Source organism: Pelodiscus sinensis, chromosome 1, assembly GCF_052426305.1.
Source record: "Pelodiscus sinensis isolate ZL-2025 chromosome 1, ASM5242630v1, whole genome shotgun sequence".
Classification (NCBI taxonomy): Eukaryota; Metazoa; Chordata; order Testudines; family Trionychidae; genus Pelodiscus; species Pelodiscus sinensis.
The window spans coordinates 243,664,064-243,683,845 of NC_143052.1; positions in this window are offsets into that span (position 1 = coordinate 243,664,064).

Below are 19,782 nucleotides of genomic sequence, written 5' to 3' on the forward strand. Positions count from 1 at the left end.
AAGAAACTGGTGCCTAGAGACAGTTCTTGTGCTTCCTCTAAGGGTACATCTAGACTACAGGCTTTTGTCAACAGAAGTTTTGTCGACAGATACTGTCAACAAAGCTTCTATCGACAAAGACTACATCCAGTTCTGTTGACAAAGCAAGCTGCTTTGTCAACATGACAGCGTAGTCGCAAAGGACAGTGTAGATGCAATAAGCCTTCTGTCGACAGAAATCTGTCAACAAAAGGCGTTATTTCTCGTAGAATGAGGTTTACAGCCGTCGACAAAACTGCTGAGTTCTGTCTACGTTATGTTGACAGAACTCAGTGGCAGTGTAGACTCAAGTATTTGTCAACAAAACCCTATAGTCTAGACACACCCTAAAAGACTGAGATTGGGCATATTGGTCCAGATCTTCCCATTTTAAAACTCTATTGAAGTCAAGTGCATTTAAGTCAATAGCCCTATGCCACTTCATACCAGCGGAGTTTTTGGCTGCTGTTCTCTGAGGTCTGTATGTTGTAATTAGTCCTAGTCCCCCACTTCTAGCCAAACTTATGGTTACCTCCGTGCAGGTACACTGGTAGGAAACAGTTCCTATAACCTCTTCCCTCTCTAGCCACAGGAATCGGCACATAATCTGACCCTACATATTCATATTCCAAAGTACCATACTCATATTTATATAAAAAGCATATCTTTTTATATTAATGTCTACTTCTATTCAGGTCTAAGATATTTATATATAAAAAGTACAGTATATGTGAAATAGCAAAGAGTTAAAAATGGCACACCACTATATATATAGAATTTCTCTCAAAGAGTTAAAAAAATAAAACAAACAAACAAACAAAAAAAGCAACAGAAACTAAGGTAGTCCTACTGCAGAACGCTGTGATAGAAAGATGGATAGCCCTGGGAAGCTGATGTGAAGAAATTCATCTTAGTGAATCTATAGGCTGCCTGTAACATGACAAGGAAGCATAATTGCCATTACATACAGGGGGTATCTTTGTTTTTTAATTGGTATTGTTAACTCAAAGCTTTCCCTGGAAGTCACCACATCAAACAGCTGCTCAGAACTCTCTGTGAAATTAGTTGTGATTTTCAGTCCTGATTTTAGTGAATAGGTATTCACCTCAGAATAACCACCACTGTAATTGGCACTAGTTGATAGATTTTTGGCATTCTCTGCAGAGAGAGAAGGAAAATGATTTATCCTCTCACTACTACAGCTCTAGCCACATAGCAAATATTCTCCAAACTGCCAGCCATTTCTAAAACTGGTCCTTGAAAAATCTTTCAGTTGAAATAGCTGACCTATCCTGAGAGATAGGGGCTATTTTTTTATTTTTTAAATGATCAGCCTTCCCTACAGGCCATCACAACTACATTACTTGAAAGCTCTTTTCTCCCCGAGGACAAATCTTCAAAATTGTTTCAATTACCAGAGTATAGTTATAGCAGAGATAGTAGTCAGAGCTGGTGCTTCCAGGACAGAATTTAGGAAAATTAATTAGGGGCTGAGAGGCCTATAGAAACATTGAAAGTAAAAATATCAGCATTGTTGAACTAGTGAGTTAATGAAATATCTGGCAGTCCCCTCAAACAGGACACAAATTTTGTCCCCAAATATTCTATGTTGCTGTGACCATAATAACTTTGGGAAAGGGGAGGTTGTGGGTCACAGCTGACCCATAACAAAATCTGAGGCATTGCCTTTACTGCTTAAAAAAAAAGTCTGTTTTTACATTAGGGTAATTACCTCACATCACAGAGTTTATGATTCTAAGGAATGGAAGACGGGAGAACCGCAAAATAGAGTCAATGGATTTCAGGAAGACAGATTTTTGTAAACTTAGAGAGCTGGTAGGTAAGGTCCCATGGGAAGCAAGTCTAAGAGGAAAATCAATTGAAGACAATTGGCAGTTTTTTAAAAGGACATTATTAAGGGCCCAAAAGCAAACTATTCTACTGAAGAGGAAAGGCAGAAAGTCTGGCAGGAAACCAACTTGGGTCAACCAGGAGAGCTTGCATAATCTAAAAATAAAAAAGGAGTCATATAGAAAGTGGAAATCAGGTCAAATTGCAAAGGATGAATATAAGCAAACAACACAGGTATGCAGAAGAAAGATTAGAAAGGCAAAGGCACAAAATGAGCTCAATCTAGCTAGAGACACAAAAGGTAACAAAAAGACACTCTACAAATATATTAGAAGCAAGAGGAAGACCAAGGACAGGGTATGCCCATTGTTCAGTGAAGAGGGAGAAACAATAACAAGAAACTTGGAAATGGCAGAGGTGCTTAGTAACTTATTTGTTTTGGTTTTCACCAAGGAGATTGGGGTGCCGAACACAGTGAATGCTAGTGGAAAGTGGGTACGTTTAGAAGTTATAATAAAAAAAGAACAAGTTAAAAATTGCTTAGAAAAGTTAGATGTCTTTAAGTCACCAGGACCTGATGAAATGCATCCTAGAATACTCAAGCAGCTGATAGAGGAGGTATCTGAGCCTTTAGCTATCATATTTGAAAAGTCATGGAAGTCAGGAGAGGTTCCAACTGGGAAAGGGCAAAAATAGTGCCCATCTATAAAAAGGGAAATAAGAACAACACAGGAAACTACAGACCAGTCAGTCTAACTTTTGTGCCTGGGAAGATAATGGAGCAAGTAATTAAGGAATTCATCTGCAAACATCTGGAAGATAATAAGGCGATGAGTAACAGCCAGCATGGATTTGTAAAGAACAAACCATGTCAAACCAATCTGATAGTTTTCTTTGATAGGATAACAAGCCTTGTGGATAAAGAAGAAGTGGTGGATGTAGTAAACCTAGATTTTAGTAAGGCATTTGACACAGTCTTGCATGGCTTTCTTATCAATAACCTAGGAAAATACAACCTAAATGGAGCGACTAAAAGGTTGGTGCATAACTGGCTTGATAACTGTTCTCAGAGCCTACGTCTAGACTGCAGGCTTCTTTTGGAAGAAGCTTTTCCAGAAGAGATCTTCGAAAAACTTCTTCTGAAAGAGAGCGTCCACACTGCCAAAGGTCATTGAAAAAGCGATCTGCTTTTTCGAAAGATAGCCTCCACACTGAAAGGACGCTATCTCGCATTTAAACTGTGATTACTATGGACAGAGTGGCCACCAGGGCACCTGTGCTTTTTCCACTTTCCTTTTCTTTCGAAAGAACTCCCTCTTCCCTATTCACACACACCTTTTTCCGAAAGAGCTCTTTCAGAAATAGTTTTCTTCCTCGTAGACGTCGGAAAAATCCATATGTTCTTTCAATTTTTTTTCAAAAGAACACAATTGCAGTGTGGACGTAAGTGAAGTTTTTCAGAAAAACAGCTGTTTTCCAAAAAAAAACTCTCTTTAGTGTAGACATAGCCAGAGAGTAGTTATAAACAGTTCACAATCTATGCTGGAAGGGCATAATAAGTGGGGTCCCAAAAGGGTCTGTTTTGAGACCGGTTCTGTTGAATGTCTTCATCAACAATTTAGGTGATGACATAGAGAATAAACTTATTAAGTTTGCAGATGATACTAAGCTGAGAGTGATTGCAAGGGCTTTGGAAGATAGGGTTAATATTAAAAATGACCTGGACAAACTGAAGAAATGCTCTGAGGTAAATAGGGTGAACTTTAATAAGAACAAATGCAAAGTACTCCACTTAGGAAGGAACAATCAGTTTCACACATACAGAATAGGAAGCGACAGTCTAGGAAGGCGTACTGCAGAATGGGATTTAGAGGTCATAGTGGATGACAAGTTAAACATGAGTCAACAGGGTGACACTGTTGCAAAAAAATCAAACATGATTCTGGGATGCATTAACACGAGTGTTGTGAGTGAGACTCGAGAAGTCATTCTTCTGCTCTGCGTTGATTAGGCCTCATTTGGAGTATTGTGTCCAGTTCTGGGCACCACATTTGAAGAAAGATGTGGAGAAGTTGGAGAAGGTCCAGAGAAGAGCAACAAAAATTATTAAAGATATAGAAAAATATGAGCTATGAAGGAAGACTGAAAGAATTGGGCTCATTTAGTTTAGAAAAGTGAAGACTGAGAGGGGACATGTTTTCAGGTATCTAAAAGGTTGTTACAAGGATGAGGGAGGAAAATTGTTCTCCTGGGCCTCTGAGGATAGGACAAGAAGCAATGGGCTTAAACTGCAGCAAGGGAGGTTTAGATTGGACATTACGAAAAACTTCCTAATTGTCAGGGTGGTTAAACACTGGAATAAATTTTCTAGGGGGGCTTGTGGAATCTCCATTACTGGAGATATTTAAGAGCAGGTTGGATAGACATCTATCAGGGATGATCTAGATGGTGCTTGGTCCTGCTGTGAGGGCAGGGGACTGGACTTGATGACCTCTCAAGGTCCCTTCCAGCTGTAGTATTTGATGTTTCTATGAGCTATTCTGAGATAAAACCACAATGCAGACCAGTCTCATTTTTAACGTGCGATAAATCTGTGAGTTAAACAGCCCCAGACCCCCACCAGACATTGACACTGATGAATATACATTCACCATCAGACCCAAAAGCCTTGTTTTCACTATGTTTTATACCTTGGAATAGCTCACATGAATTAAGTACCTGAAAGTTAAGTAAGTAAGTAACTAAATAAATAAATCATGCACTTTGGCAATTTGTTTTTAGGTTTTATTTAAAGTTATAAAACACAGTAAATAAGTAACATTTTGAAAAAATGGATTTGTTTTATGTTTTGTGCATCTGAAAGTTGCCAACCTAGAAATCCCTCTTTAGTATTATCTATCATCAATTTGTAGTAACGTTGTCACATATGAACAATGAAAAATCACCTAATGTGACCTAATGTTACCACGGTAGGCATACAAGTACAGAGTCATCAACCTGATTATTAATAGCTTACAAGAGTAACATGTGCAAAAGACAGAGAAAAACTATAACAGCAAAAAATTATGCACCCAAAATAATTATATTCTTATCATTTATTGCAGAGATGTTCACTACTGTTTGTCAGCACCTTGCAGAGTAGATTTACAGAGAGAACAGTTCATTTAAATGAGAATAGCAGGGAACCTGAGTTATTTTGCTGATTCATGAACTCAACAAACACAAATTCTGGTAGAGTATTTATTCAATGTGCTTCCAGTACATTAACAGAACTGTTCTTGGTATTACTACTAGAAAAAACAACCTATAGAATCAAGTACTTAGGAACTGATTTTCAAATTGCCCTTCTTTTTGCATTTGCATTGATATTTTGCATTTGTTTGAGGCTTGCATCTGCTTCCAAACAATAAGCACTAATTTTAAACCTGTTCAGCACTCATTTAACCCAGATTGTTCTTTTGTGGCCATTTCACATGCATCTGGGATTCAGTGCAAAGAGGTTGCATGGAACAAAATAAGGGTGAAATGCTGCTGGCTGCAGCTGCAAGAAAGGGCCAAAGACAAACAATTGCAAACACCAAAGATATAGTGCAAGAAGTAGGTGCACAGTGACTCTGTGAGCTGCACCATATAGATTGTGACCTGCTAAGTAGTAGGTACTAGAACATTATGTTTGACATCCTCAACATGGCTTTCCATCTGATCAATGGATCTTTTATTTAGGTTTTGTTAACTTCTATTATTTACATATCTAGCTTATAAACATCTTCATAAGAGAAAGCATTATTCTTGTTCTTTAAACATGCAAGGGATTTTGTACTCAGATAAAATTTCTATGTGAACTACGGCTCAATGAAAAGTACCCAAACCAGTTACTCACAGAAAAACCAGTTACTCACAGAACCCAAGATATAATTTTAAATCAGCAATATTTGAAACCATTTCACATGACAGTTCTGTAAATATGTACTAAAAATTGTTCTTCTGTAGGGCTGTGTCTAGACTACATGCCTCTGTCGTCAGAGGCATGTAGATCAGACACATAGGCAAAGGCAAATGAAGCCGCGATTTAAATGATCGCGGCTTCATTTAAATTTACATGGCTGCCGCGCTGAGCCGACAAACAGCTGATCAGCTGTTTGTCCGCTCAGCGCGCTAGTCTATACGTTCCCTTTGTCGGCAGCCCCGTTATTCCTCGTGGGATGAGGTTTACCGGGGCTGCCGACAAAGGGCTTTGATGTTGGCAGGGGATCGTCCAGACTAGCGCGCTGAGCGGACAAACAGCTGATCAGCTGTTTGTCGGCTCAGCGCGGCAGCCATGTAAATTTAAATGAAGCCGCGATCATTTAAATCGCGGCTTCATTTGCCTTTGCCAAAACAACAAATCTACATGGCTCTGTCGACGGAGCCATGTAGTTTAGACATACCCTAGAATTTTCAAAAGCACTTACGTTACTAAATCCCATTTTTAAAAACTGATTTTAAACGAGACTTAAGCACGTTTGGTGTTCCTGGGTATGTCTAGACTACATGCCTCTGCCGACAGAGGCATGTAAACTAGGCTACCCGACATAGTCAAAGAAGCTGGGATTTAAATATCCCTGGCTTCATTAAAATAAACATGGCCACCGTGCTGTGCCGGCTCAGCTGATCGTCGGCACAGCACAGCAGTCAAGACACGGATCGTTCGACTGGGAAGCCTTTGTCGACCGCTCCTGTAAACCTCGTTTCATGAGGCATAAGGGAGCGGTTGACAAAGGCTTCCCCAGTTGACTGATCTGTGTCTTGAGTGCCGTGCTGTGCCGACGATCAGCTGAGCCGGCATCATATGTAAAAACATACAATCCATCATAGCAATCAGAACCCAGACAGACAATATACATGGTAATTAACCTCTACTCACTGTTGCCCCTTACGTTTTAGTTCTTGTCTTCTATCTTTGGTGGAGCTATGAAGGGCCTGTGCGTGATCCTTCAGCCTAAACAATGGAGATGTTGCTGGGCCCACAGCTGTGGTGAGGTGGTCTCTCACAACCTGCCATTGCTACTCCCAGATTGGAGTTATCATTATTTACTTCCTATAAGCCTCAGGGAGAGTGACTCAGCTTTTGACAACGTGATGGGTGTAACCAGGAGCGATCGCAGCTGCACAGCTGTTGGCAGGCTTGCTGTTGTACCACTTACAACTTTGGTTGCTTTTTATGGCAGCCACAAGCATTGATTTTTCAAACATTTTTTATCCCATTGGTTTCCTTTTGAAAATCACTGGGCAAATAGTGCACTTAGAAATTTTGACTTCTGTATAAGTGTATGCATGTTAATTCTAGTATTGTCTACTTTTGAACATAGCAAGGTAGGAAGCTGATCTAGAGCCATCTTGGTTAAAAATATAAGAGCAAGCAGTTCAAAATACATACGAAAACATGTTTGCATCTATAAAATATTCCTTCGATGTATTTTTTTACAACTATAGCTAGGAGCTAAAGTCAAGGGCAAATTGTTCAGATTTTGGTCCCTAACAACAGGTATCTAATATCTGATATTTAGAAGCCTTACTGTGGATTTCAGAGCTTCTGAGCACCCAGAGTTCCTGTTAAACTTAATGACTCAGCACTTCAGAATCAGGTGACTTATTTAATGCTGGCTACAGAGTTAGGGGCCTATCTACAGACAGCCAGTTTTGGAAATTTTAGCCCTGTTTTGTTTCTGTTTAATAGCATGAAGTTATTTGCTTAGTGTTTGTGGAGAATCCACTCTGTGATCTGTGCTGATCTTACAAACAGCTCTTCTTCAGGTATGGGCTTGGTGCTCAGAATGTCACAACTAAATGTCACAACTAAATATAAGGTGTAACAGAAAAGCAGTTAACAAGTTGCAAGAGCCCATTCAAGGTGAAGTGGGCAGTTACTACCTCTACAAATGACAAAGGAGAGCTAATGGGTTACCGATGTTTAGTAAGTTGTAATGTTAACAGATTATTATGTGCAAGTTAGCAGGTTTTTATAATGAGCCATAAATCCAGTGTCTTTATTAAACCCATACTTTTAATGTCTAACAGAATTCTGAATTTTAGTTCTCTGGCTCATCTTTTGAAAGTGTTGAGCAGGTATTCTTTGAACATAAGAACATAAGGTCAGGTATGAAGTGATTGCTTTGTGAGAATTATTTTCTCCCTCTGTGATATGGTATTCGTGTCTTTTATCATTTTTGTGTGTGAGTTAATTTTAGAGTGTCAGTGATTTGTCTTGTTTCACCCACATAGTTTTTGGGGCATTGAGTGCACTGGATGAGGTACCTCATTTATTATGATAGACATACATAGGTTCTCTCTTGAAAGGTGTATTTTGTTGATCATTGTAGCAGTAGAAATACATGTGCAGGTTTTGTATCTGTTGCTGTGACGGGGTCCAGTCTGCTTTGAGTGGGTGTGTCCTGATCTATGGGGAGTTTGCCTCTGATGTTGAGCTTGGTGAGGTCCTTTGTTTCAAGAGATAAAGAGGAGCTTTGGAAAAGATGTATTTGACTATGTGTTCCCCACTGAGTTAATGGTTTAATAATACACCCTATGGATTCCAGGCTGAGGTTGGTAGGCAATAATTAGGAGTGTGCTGTAGGATGGAATTTTTTCCCCCTGTATCGAATTAGGATTTGGGTGGCCCATTCCATGATACAATTTTCTTTTCTAGTTGAGTGTAATTGTTTGGTGAAGGCAGTTTTAAGTGTGTTCAGATGTATACCCTGAACTGTCTCCTCAGAGCATAATTTGTGGTATATGAGAGCCTGGCTGTAAATGAGAACTTTGTGGTGTGTTTGTGGAGATTACTGTAACTGTATAACCCGTAAAAACATGGAAAGCCACCCAATGCCCTTAAAAAGCTACTGCCCTATAGCTCTTCTCATACAATATACAAATTACTGGAACAATTGATCCTTGCAAGGTTGACCGCCTCCCCTCCCCCTGCCCCGATCCTGGAGACCACAGTCCCCCCAGAAAAAGTGGGTTTCAGGGCAGGGTGAAGCTGCTGTGACCAAGTACTTGAACTAACTACACACACTGAAACTGACTTTCAAAATCTTAAAATGGCCACAGCTTGTATTCACTTGTTATCAGCTGAGGACACCACCTGGTACAAGAGTCTACTCTTGAAACAATGTAACCTGCTTCAATGTCACCAGACATTTTGACTCATTAGGCCACTGTTTTCAAACCCAATGTTTTGTGTCTATCTTGGAAGTCACATTAGCAAAAACCAGAGTCTGCACAGTAGCCACATGCTGGAAATCAGCACTAGCATTGTCTATTTTAACATTTATAGAAGTGACATGCCTGAAGTGACATGTTGCAAGTTCATTTATGCCAACGAACTGGCACTAACGACACAGCCCACCACACTCAAAAGAAATAGAAGACACTTTTGATGCTAATCTGAAGAGGCTAGTAAGCTAATGTCATTACTGGCAGCTCAAATCCTCTTCATCAAAAATTATGTCAGCTTTCCATCTCAGCAGTTCTGAAGCTAAGAGGATGCTGAATGTAAACTCTTCCAGGAAGACAAGTACCCACAATCTAACATCCACTACCTAGGAGTCAATATCAATCTCAGCCTTACCTATCAACAGCACCTGAAGTGGGTGAGCTATAAAATGAAGAGTTGCATTAATGTAATCCAAAAATAGCATATTCTACCTGCAGATGTGATGCTCAAATGCTATTGTATGGCAATGCTGGCTTTAGTTTATTCCATGTCTGAGTACTACCCTTCTGTCTGGGGAAGGAGCTCACACATGGACCTCATCAATATCTAGCTAATTGCAACTATGAGATTTGTAACTGGCACCCTGAAGTCAGCTCCACTGTGGTGGCTTCCAGTCCTTGCAAATATCCTCTAACCATCTAGATGGCTACGTTGCGTGAGTAGAAGAAAGCTCTTGCTAACCAAATGCTCCCAATTCATGACAATCTTGTCCCTCCACCTCACACTAGCCTTAACTCTCACCAACCATTCTGAGAGACTGGAGAAGATTTTCTGTTATCCAACTTCAATCCAGAAAACTCCTAGTGGATGCAATGGGGAGGCTCTAATGTAAGCAACAAACACTTCATAGACGATCCCGCCATCAAGCCACTTGGTTCCTTGCTATGTTGAAGCTAGTGGATGATCAACTGTATTAGGCCATTACATTAAAGATGTGCACATCTGACACACAAGTGGAGAATCAAGGATTCCACACACTGAAAATGTGGAGACCTCCAAATGATCAGATATATTGTGAACAACTGCCCCATCTTTTCATTTCCAGGAGATACAGAAAAGGGGCATTCTCCATCTCCTGAAGCCTTTGAAGGAGTTTCAGACCTTTCTATTAATTGTTTCAAACCTTTTTGTTACTATTTTTATACAAAAGAAGAAAAGAGGATCTGTGGAGGTAAGTGTGGTGATTTGTGGGAGGGCTTTTTATATAGTCATCTATAAGTTCCATTTTGGTGATGATTTGAAGATGATTTTGGTGTTCAGGGAGTCGATGCTGGTGAGGGAATGTTCTAGAGAGTGGTCCCCAACGCAGTGCCTGTGGGCGCCATGGCGCCCTTCGGGGCATTTATGTGCATAGAATGATCTGGGCTGAAGGGGAGGGAGAGGGAAAGGGGAAGGTGAAGGTGCTTGGGGGAAGGTGCTTGTGGGGAGGGGGAAGAAAGAGGGAAGGCATCAAGAGACAGGGTGGAGGAGAGACAAATGGCAGGGGGCCAAGTACAGACAATGAGGGAAAGGGAAGGAGGGGAGGTGTCAGTGGGAGGGGGGACAGGGTGATGCTGAGAGAGGAGAGGAAATGGGCATTGGGGCTGGAGGGGGAGGTGCTGGGAGAAGGCTTGAAAGAAGGGGTGGGCATGAGAAAGTTGGGGATGGAGCAAGTCATGTGTGAGGGCACAGAGGGGCAGGAGGGGAATGGGGCAGAGAGTGGTGAGGGAGTGGGCATCAGGGAAAAAGAGGGCAAAGGGGGCAGGGGCAGTAAGGGAAGGGGGAGGCACCAGGAGGCTGCAGGGCTAAGGGAAGGTGCAGGTGCCAGGGGATTCTGGGGTGAAGCAGAAGGGCAGACACCTGCAGGGGAGGGACCAGCACCAGAGGAGAGAGGCAGGGCAGGTGTGTAGAGGGAGGTATTAGAAGAGGGGTAGCTCACATGATCAAAGTGGGGCTACTGGAAGAGTGGGCACGGGGGAGAGAACGGCTGGTGGAGGGGGGCAGGAATCAGGACAGCAGAGAAGGGTGAGGAGTTGGGAGGCAGCAGGCACCAGGGGAGATGATGGACTAAGGAGAGGAGACATGGCAGCAGAGAGAAAAGGGAAAGGTTTATACAATATTTATTAATAACTTGGTATGCTGCCCACGGCCAGTTTGTTCACGCTCTGCGGTGCAGTTTGGGTTTATGTGGGGATCAACATGTGGCCGGTGAGTGGGAGCCAAAACAAAAAAGTAGTCAGTGTAATGATCTTCTGTTGATGTGTTTTAATAGTTAAATTCTTGGACTGTCATTGCTCATGAAAAGTGCTGTCACGTGTGTAGAAATCAGGTAAATATTGCATTTTATTAATATCAGCAGAACTGACTTAAATGGGGTCTGTGTGTTGTGTAGTCTTGCCTTAATCTTTGTATTCATGCCTATCAGTGTGAGAGAAGCTATTTGTATATATTTGCTTGCATATGCAACCACACTTAAGTTGAGGCCCTCAGCATGTTCTGTAAGTATCAGTGTGACCCCTGGGGCTTCCAAATTTGAGTTGCCCTAGCTCATCCCTGACAGGTGTCTGTCTAACCTGGTCTTCCTGACAGGCAGGAAGTTTTTCCTAATGTCCAACCTAAACCTCCCTTGCTGCAATTTAAGCCCATTGCTTCTCATCCTAACCTCAGAGGCCAAGCAGAACAATTTTTCTTCCTCTTCCTTATGATAATCTTTTAGATACTTGGAAGCTGCTCTCATGTCCCTTTTCGGTCTTCTCTTTTCCAAGGTAAACAAGGCTAATTTCTTCAGCCTTGCTTCATATCCTCTAGACCTTTCATCATTTGTGTTGATCTTCTCTGGACTTTCTCCAGTTTCTCCAAGTTTCCTGAAATGTGGTGCCCAGAACTGGACATGATACTCCAGCTGGGGCCTAATGTAGATGGCTCATTCCCTGCCTAAGGGACGTGAGACTGGGCGGGTTAATTTCCAATCCTCCTGTTTATTCTTTTCCTAAGCCAGGAGGGCATAGTAGTTCTGATGGGGGCTCTGCAGGAAGACAGCCCGTACTGTCCCCTGCCTGAAACCTTGTGCAGGTGTTAAACAGCTGTCCATCCCACCTTAGAGGTGACTGCATTTCAGCGTGCCTGAAGCAACACTGCACCAGCAATGGACAGGAGAATGGCTCCCAGGCATGGCTTGCTCATGACTGCTTCAGTCCCGTTGACGGGCCCTCAGCCTCTTTCCTTCCACTCCCTTGTTTTACAATGGGGCTATAGACTCTGGGAGAGAGGGGTGGAGGCAGGCAGAGGTGTCTCCCTTCAGCAGATTTAGACATGTCTCTGTATTAATCATTCTCTCATTGAAGTTTTTAGCTTTGTAGTGAGTCCTTTTACATGGAAACTTTGTATTACGTCTTGGTAAAATAGTCCCTAGGGGTATGTCTACACTAGCTCATTAATTCAATCTAGGTAGGCAAATCAGGCAACCGGAGTTGCAAATGAAGCCCGGGATTTAAATGTTCCCGTCCGGCTGCCATTTTTAAATCCCCCTTAATTCAAACGAACTGCCCGCGGCTACACGCGGCAGTTTAAAGTTAATCCAAACTAAATCCTTAGTTCGGATTAACTGTTACGCTTCATGGAATGAGGTGTAACAGTTCATCCGAACTAAGGACTTAGTTCGGATTAACTTTAAACTGCCGCATGTAGCCACGGGCAGTTCGTTTGAACTAAGGGGAATTTAAAAATGGCGGCCAGATGGGAACATGCAAATAAAGCCTGGGGTATTTAAATCCCGGGCTTCATTTGCAACTCCGGTTGCCTGATTTGCCTACCTACCTCGAATTAATGAGCTAGTGTAGACATACCCTAGGACAAGTGAGGCAGAGACTGTCCCTGTGGGGTGAATGAGGTGGGAATGGATAAGGCGGAAGGTGAGCACATCTGGGCAGTAGCAAAGGTTGGAGAAGGGATGGAAGCCAGATCCAAGATCAATGAGCCCTGGGAAGTGGACCCATTGAAAAGAGACTGGACCTGTGGATGCTTTGAGGATCTGCAGCAAGGGCCTGCTTTGGGAAGCCCCCTCTTTGAAGGTGAATGTGGCAGCATTGAGACACCATCCAAAAGCAGGCGCCACAGACACTAACTGCAGATTCATGGGACGGCTCTCACAGATCTTGCGCAAGCATAAAATGATAGATCTGCAAGGGGGGGGCAGTGGCGTAGTGAGGGGGTCGGAGAAGTCAGTTGCCCCCTGGGAGAAAAATAATATAAAATTTAGTTAAAAATAGAAGTTACACATTTTTTAAAGGAATACCATATCTCTTTCCTTTTGTCTATTTTTGTTTCTTTAGGCCCCCAGTTAAAATTTTCAAAAGCACTTGAGTGACTATAGTCATTTTTGAAAATTGGACTTGGAAATCTAAGCTCAGATTTTCAAAGATAATTAGCTCCTAAAGAGACAGTTGCCAACTCGGATCTTCAAAGATATCTATCTGATCTTTACACACCTTTGAAAATTTGGTCATAAGTGTCCTAGTAAGTTCTGAACGTAAGATGTAGGAGACCAGTCCTAATTCTTTCAGGCTTTTTTTTTTTTTTTTTTTTTTTTAATTTGAACATTTATCTACACTAATTCCCCTCCTTTCTCTTTCACTATCCAATAAATGCATGGATCAAAATTATAGGTGCTTTGTGAATATGATGACTTGAGAGTGAAAAGACTTCATATTTTCATGTATGATTCCTGGTAACCCATCTCAAATATGAAAAACTAGGTTGATACCTGTTCATATCAGGAGCTGTTGAATTCAGTTCACCATTTGCAGTATCTCATTAGGATGTTTAGTGGAGAAGATATGGTTTTTTTATTTATACTGTGGGCAAAGCATGGGCTAACAAGAATTCCTCCATTGTTTTACCATGAGTCTCAAACATTTGGTGTTTTTCCACAGGCTTGGAGTCAATTGATTATGTAGGAATCTCAGCTTTCATTTAAAAAAAGTTCTCTATACTTCTGGGCCTTACAGCTAAGGAGGAAAGCTTTAAAACATGAACCCTAAATACTCAAGAAACAAAGGCCAATAAAAATCCAACATGGTTTATTTTTAAAAAATCTTATGATTTGTAGACCATTCTCATAACTATGTGTAGGCGTTCCTTGTGATTTTTGAGTTGGCAACACTGCTCTTTGATTGGTGAATTTAGAGAGGTCTCTCCCTTCTGTTTCCCTTTCCACCCTCCTTTTTTGTCACAGGTCATCAGAGAGTCACATCTAACTGAAAGTCACAGAAGATGGAAACAGGTTTTATTTCTGGTGGTGTAGAGTCTATTTGGGAGTCCTCAGTTATATCTGACACTTTACATCCAGTGTTTAAAGGCAGAGCTGACTAGAATCAATTGAGAGTCCTTGTCTCGTCTCAGTGATCGCTTGAGCAAAAATCATTGATAAAATCTTGTGTAGACTGACCTTGGACTCAACATGCAGGCAGTGTGTTGAAGGGCAGTGCAAAGGAGGCAATGGTGGTGAGGTACCATATTACCTAGTGAAATCATTGGTGCTGAAATTACTAAGGACTGGAACTTGACCACAGAATTGACACTTTCTTAACAAAGACTCTATTTTTGCTATTTAAAAAGTAAATCAATGTTACAGAAAACTGCAACGCTCTCTGGTAACTTTTTAAAAATCAAACTTTAAACTTTATTGAAAAAATTGGATAGTTTGCAATTGAAAATATTTGACCTACAACTGATTTAATTTTGTGTAAAATTTTGCATCATAAAGGATGGCATTTTTTTTAAATGTTCAACCACATTGATATACATTTTGATCAGATCTACTTCTGATGTGATATTTGTGTGTGGTTGTGGTTTTGTGTGTGTGTGTATGTGGTTTTTTTCTTTTTGGTCAACAAAAAATCGTGGGTGGGTGGGCGCCAAAACTGTTCGAATTGGGCCCTGCACTTCCTAAAGCTGGCCTTGGTGGGCAGCAAGGGGCTGTGCACTCCTCGTTCTGTCTTCTCAGCCTGGGAATTGCGCAGCAATCTGTGCACAGGGGTGCACGTGGAATGCCAGTCTAGAGCAGACAGCTGCAATGAGACTGCCTGAGACTAGAGACATAAGAGACTAGTCGACTATCTGATAAGCAGAAGCTTGTCGGATAGTCAACTAGTGATGTGACTAGTCACTTCTCCCCCGCCTCCACCCCTGCTGTCTCTATCAGAGAGAGGCAGCAAGGGTAGGAGGAACAGGAGTTGGTGCTGGGTGGAGCCAGCTTAAAAGCCAGTTCTCTCCATCACCTTCTCTGCAGGAGGCAGGGAGGTAGAGGCACAGCTGGTTACAATGTGAGCGAGGACTGAAGCAGTCTCCACTCGCACTGCTTTTGCTGTGATTCTGCTTTTGAAAAGAAGGAAAAATTGTTAAAGCATTTTAAATGCAAAGTATTAAATAAGGCTTTCATTTTAACAACACCCCTTATTCTCTTGCCCTCTAGCTGGAAAGGGTTATTAGAAGGAAAGTAACACTTGTTTGATAGACTGTTAGATAATATTAAGTGCTTTGGGGAAAGAGAGCAGTTACTTGAGAAGGTGTTATTGTTATTATTAAAGACTGATCCTGTTTTTATCCCAGGTGGTGTTTGGGATTTAGATGGAGCTAGTAGATCTGGCAATTTACATCTGGCTCCCCCGTCTGTCCCAATCTGGTCAAGATATCTCCCAGGATCAGGATGTCCTTCCTGAATTGTGGACATCAGAACTGGACACAGTATTAAAGCAATGGTTAAACCAGTGCCAAATACAGAGATAAAATAACCTCTCTACTGCCACTCAAGATTTCTGTGCATGTGTCATGACTCCACAGATCTCATTTTGGGTCCACAGTCAACTGGCACCTCATTGCTCACACTTAGCAATTTATTACTCAGACGAGTTGAGAAACCATGAACCATCAGAGAGGCTCTCTTGTGTCCTGACTGGAGGAACACTGGGCTCTCTGATTGGTCAGGCTTCCCATTTAAACCCTGATAGAGGCACAGGAATTTGTCCATGAAAGTGTGTGAATTCCTGGCTGGATTCTACATTGGACTTTGTCTTATTGTCTGACTCCTGAGACATGCTGTCCTAACTTGTTCCATGATTCCCCATCTCTGACTGTGACTCTTGCTCTTGGCTTGACTCTGGCTCCGACTATTAAGTATGACTGCTGAAATCCTAGTGGTGACATGCATTAATTGTTTTGGCTGCAGCGTAACACTGGGAACTCACCTCCTGGTGATTATCCACACTCTGTCCCAAAACCTTTTCCAAAGTCATTGCTTCTCAAGATAGAGTCCCCCATTTTGTGTAAGCATGGCCCTTACATTCTTTGTTTTCAGCTGTATGCATTTTATATTTGGTGTAGTCAAAATGCATATTGTTTGTTTGCAACTAGATTACCAAGTGATCCAGATTGTCCTGAATCAGTGACCTGTTTTCTTCATTATTCACCCCTCCCCCAGTTTTTGTGTCCTCTGTAAACTTTATCAGCAATGACTTTGTTTTCTTATAGGTCACTGACAAAAAATGTCAAATCACACAGAGCTAAGAGCTAATCCCTGTGAAATATCACTAGAAACACACTTGATCATTGATGCTTTTTCATTTACACGTACCTTTTGTGACCTATCATTTAATCCATTCAATGAGTATCACGTTTCAAATTTTTTCAATCAAAGCATTAGGTGGTACTAAGTCAAATGCCTTTCAAAAGTCTAAGTCTATTACACTGACACTATTATCTTTATCAATAAAACTTGTAATCTCATAAAATAAATCAAATTAATTTGATATAGCCCACTGGTGAGGAACTATCTATATAGGGGCAGGGAGGGAGGTGAATTTGACATTTGGCTTATATGGAATAACTCATCTCCTGAAACTGTGTCCCTCACTCACATGAGTTCCATTGAAATCATGAGTGATGACTGCAGGACTGGGCAGGCCCATACTGAGTTAGGGAATATGTCCCTGTGTGGAGGCCCAGCATGAGGTCTGTGCATAACTTGAATCCATTTAGTGGATCATAAGCCTTTTGGTACCCTCCACTCAGGGTTAATTTTACCTTATATGAACAAATGTAACTTGCTGAAAAATAGCATTGTATGACTAGTACAGTATGGCTTTTCTAATCCATATGAACTGGGCTTTGTGACCTTCTATTCAGTTTCAAATACAATTAATGTGTGAAGAGTCCTCTCCTTTCTTGCTCCCTGTGGCTAGTGTTTACTTGCTGACTTTTTTTCCCTTTAACATTATATAACCAAAAACAATTTTACTGATGGAGAATTTACATATAGAAAGTTCTCCTTCCACCTCTGTGTAAATGAATTTCAATTAGTCTTTACCTATTGGCCTTGCCAGAGACTGGAAAAACAAGAATATGAAGTAGAAAACCCTCCTGACTGATGCATTATGCTCCAGGCCCTTCATCTCACAGGAAATGGTTCTCTAAACTCTGACACTGTTGCTGCTGAAGTGCACTTCAGTTCTGAACGCCTCATTCTACAACTCACATGGCCTTTGAACTACTACTTTTAAATGTGGTTGTTGAATTACTGAATAATTTTACCAGGTGTTAGAGCACACGAAGGGACTACCAGCTACAGACCTTAGCTGATCTGTGCTCATTGCTACATTACTAGCTATTTATTAGTTTAAGATAAAAGGCCTAGCTCATTCTCACTGCTTTAATATGAAGCTGAAAGGATGTCCATGGGGACAATCAAACTTTTGAGAAATTAATCAACAAATGTAAGTACAATGTGATATTTGCCAGAGACCAAGGAGCCAAATTACTTCTTGAAATACTACATTAAATATGTTTCTGGTTTAGTATAGGACTTAGATTAAAAGTATAATGGTGATATAGCAAATTTCCAGCTTTCTTAGTGAAACCTATGAAACATCAGTGACTTCTAACCACATAGCAGTGTGTGTATTAAAAGCAAACAAAACACTTCTCCACTGCACACACAGTTCTTCCCCTGGGAGAAAAAAAAAGAGGAAACAAACCTCAGGTGTCAGATGTTGCAATGTCGGAAGCTGCTGAGATCCAGCAGGGATGAAGGCCTCATAAGAACCTATACAGAAGAGAAGAGAGGGGAACGGAAGAGAATGCTACACAAGGAAATAAAATAAACTTAAAACAAAAAAACATTAATCACTAATTTTTATTGCTAAGTGTTTAAATTAACCTTTGTATTAAGCAAAAAATAGCAGTGTCTCCTCTTCTGGTCACAAACAATTAACACTGAGACTCAGGCATCGTAAGGAAAAGGACAAGAGACAAAGAGATTTTTGTTGAATACAGTGTTAGATATTAAGATAATAAAATGTATGAATGGTAGAGTCACTAAATGTTGACAATACTAGATCTTTTGACTCTCTTTATGCGGTCCAGATAAACCAAATAAAACTGACTCTTATCTATGCAATGGCTTAAAATACACTGCTAACAATAGCTCCAAGATCATCTTCAATAACATAGCTCAAGTCAAGGCAGGCTGCTAAAGCACTAATGCCAGCTGCAGTATTTATACAGCCATGGGAAGTCCCAGTAAGACTGAAGAAGCTATCTACAAGTTTCCTCAATGCTGTATGTGATATGCACTATACAGGAGAAGATCAGGCAAACACGGTGTTTTATGGTGAGAACATAATGGGCATAACTTACTCTTGCTGTAATTCCACTGAAGGCCTGATAATATGCATAATAATGAAGAGGCGGGATCTCACACAGTTGTGAAGGAGTTTCACTATATTGGTCATGTCATTCACCCAAGACTGAGGCTGATAGATGGGACAATGTCAGAAGTAATGCCCCACAGCAGTTAGGCTCCAGTTGCAACAGTAAGTACAAAGCAATTAACTAAAGCCTGGCCATGCCTTCAAATGAACAAACTATGTTTAAAAACATCTTCACTTCTCGTTGGTAAACACCATGTCTACTAATATATATTGAGAAAATTAGTGTTTTCATGCAATGTTTTATGGTACATTACCTAAACTCAATGAGAAACTCACACTCTGTTTCATTGCTAGCAGTGGATCTCAATGTTTCACCACCAACTATGGGTGTCACAGCAATAATTTGACAGGCAAGAAAAAGAGAATAAGCTCTTTGGTGCAGTTTTTATAGTCTTTTCTCCACAGTCTCACTCACTGAAGTGGAAGAAATGAAGACGTACAGCTTAACCAGTATGTTTATATGCATCTAACTAGATATTTTTCTTTAAAGATTAATTAAATTACACATATAAATAAAAATACGTTAGTTGCTGTGTTACCAATCTGAGAGGCCTATTGAAATACCTCTGAAGTTATTAATGGCTCAATTCTGCATTTTAATGATTTTTTTATTGGGAAAAAAAAGCAATAAACTATCCATTGTGAGAGGAAAAAAGAAGTGCAATAGTTTCTTCTTTTGTATGCAGTTTAATGATATATGGCCTGAAGCCCTTTTCTAAATCTGCTAAATTAACTATGTTAACTGTCAAATGTGTAACCAAAAGAACTTAATTTCAATACAGACCTCAGAATCTCAATATTATGCATGACAGAAAAGGAAGGTGGTTTGGATGGACTCCCCTATGGCTCTGATTCAGCAAGATGCTTAATAAGAATGTGCCTAACAATTCAATGGGGCCACTCATGTGCTCTGTT